This window comes from Schistocerca piceifrons, chromosome 3 (assembly GCF_021461385.2).
Source record: "Schistocerca piceifrons isolate TAMUIC-IGC-003096 chromosome 3, iqSchPice1.1, whole genome shotgun sequence".
NCBI lineage: Eukaryota > Metazoa > Arthropoda > Insecta > Orthoptera > Acrididae > Schistocerca > Schistocerca piceifrons.
Genome location: NC_060140.1, coordinates 294982553 through 294984754, shown reverse-complemented (window position 1 = coordinate 294984754; position 2202 = coordinate 294982553). Strand labels below are relative to the sequence as shown.

Sequence of the window (2202 nt, the reverse complement as noted above, 5' to 3'; positions counted from 1 at the left end):
AGTCGATCGTGCCACGAAAGAAATGAAAAATCCCACGATCTAGCGATCAGGCAGACGTATCGCGATTTGCTCCCTACTAGAGCCCTGAAATCACGGAAGATTTCACTGTGTGACACACCAATTCGCTGGTCGTACCGAGCACCAATTTGGCTCACTTATACGACAGAACGCACAAGGATGCCAAACGTCAAGACTGGTAAACCAAAAACGAATAAGTGTGCCCTCGGCAAACGAGCAGTCCGAGCCGTTTGAAGTCACACTATCAGTACAGTAAGAACTTCACCACAGGCTCCCCAGTCTAACTACTCACAAGTGAAGTTAGTCTTAGGACAGGTCCCAGGTACCAACCACACCTGTAAGAACTTCGACCAGAAGTTGCTTCCAGACCAAAGTCCAGAGCCAGAGTGCCTCGCACCTCTTCAGATAAACAAAAATTCCCGTTCTTCCGCACAGTACACGAACGACAACACCTTCCATTCTGTCTTGAGCCAACCACTGAACTTTAGAGGTGCTAAATTTCCCCTTCTACGCGCCAGGAGAAATTCAGGACCAACCAGTGCAAGAGTTAAGAGACCTGCGTCTCTGAAAAAAAAGAAACCTACAATTACTGACTTTTTTTAAGTTTTCGCGGGGGGAGAAGGTGTTTTTCTGTGAAGTCGTGTCTCTTCCCACAGCAACAAGCGAACAGATACAATCTTACAAATCTTTATCTTAATTGCTTGTGCCTCCGAGCAAGTTAGTCCTAGCTATGAGGTGTGATAAAGATTCTATGTTTAAACGTTTCCCGAGACGCCAGCGTTTCCTCTACAACCAAGGCGGCCGATGGAAGTGGGTCACAGACCCCTTTGCAGTTTCGGCGAACATGAAAACTTGTAAATTTTTATTAGACGTGGAGCAGTCCACAATGCTCGGTTTACAGTCCCAATGTGTAGAGGCGTCCCTTCAGTCCGTCGCCCCAAGCCCAGCTTTCGGCTGGCGCCGATGCACGTAAAGTGGACATTGTCCTGCTGGAAACCCGTCTCTACTAGAGGGTGCTCTGTTGGCCTCTATGCGGCCGTGGGCCTGCCCGGCAAGATTTACTGAGGGATGGGCTCGCCGCCACTTGCTTTCAACTTCCAACATGCTGTTTCTACGAACTAAGAAGCATAAAAATATCTCATGCTTTTAGCACCATCAACGCCTGCTCAGGCTGTTAACTTTCTGGGGTCTCCCATAAGTTGCGTAACGTTGTAACAAAATCGTTATAAAAATAGGTGAGAGAGTAACTTGTCCTCTCTCAACGTAACTTCAATGAATGTTCATCCCATCTTCTATAGTCATTTACTAAGATGGTATCTGTTCTTTAGACAATGTCCATGACCAAGCAGCTCGTTAGAATGAAATTACAATTAAAGAAACACCCTTAGCTGCTTACAGGCGTTGACATACGTCAACGGGGACAGATGAAAACGTGTGCCCTGACCGGGACTCGAACCCGCTTACATGGCAGACGCTCTATCCATCTGAGCCGCCGAGGACACAGAGAATAGCGCGACTGCAGGGATTTATCTCTGGCACGCCTCCCGCGAAACCCACATTCTCGATGTATTGTCCCGCACTACATTCGTAGTGCCCCCGCCCATTATACTCATTACTCGCCGCGCGTTGCCGATTCCCGTAAGAGTTCGGGCACGTTTGTGCATTCGCACAGAAGAAGAAGATAGTCTAGTGGCCGGTGAGCGTTACCTATATATATACTAAGATGGTATCTGTTCTTTCGGACATGCACAAACAGTGCCCGAACTCTTACGGGAATCGGCAACGCACCGTGAGTAATGAGTATAATGGGCGGGGGCACTACGAATGTAGTGCAGGACAATACGTTGAGAATGTGGGTTTCGCGGGAGGCGTGCCAGAGATAAATCCCTGCAGTCGCACTATCCTCTGTGCCCTCGGTGGCTCAGATGGATAGAGCGTCTGCCACGTAAGCAGGAGATCCCGGGTTCAAGTCCCGGTCAGGGCACACATTTTCACTGTCCCCGTTGACGTATTTCAACGCCTGTAAGCAGCTAAGGGTGTTCATTTGATTGTAATTTCTATAGTCACTTTCTCAACGTTATTCTTAGTTCCTTTCATTTTCTTCGATTCTTCTTTGTCAAAACACAAACGTTTCGTAACAACCACGCACTTCTCCAAGACGTCATCTCGCTCAAGTGCTGTGGA

The 2202-nt window shown here is 48.1% G+C and overlaps 1 non-coding gene across 1 annotated transcript; it reads left to right on the top strand.

The window, feature by feature from the left end:
* The first annotated feature begins 1927 nt into the window (after positions 1-1927).
* On the top strand, positions 1928-2002 carry Trnat-cgu. Its single transcript has one exon. It is a non-coding gene; the product is annotated as a tRNA-Thr (tRNA).
* Positions 2003-2202: the final 200 nt, after the last annotated feature.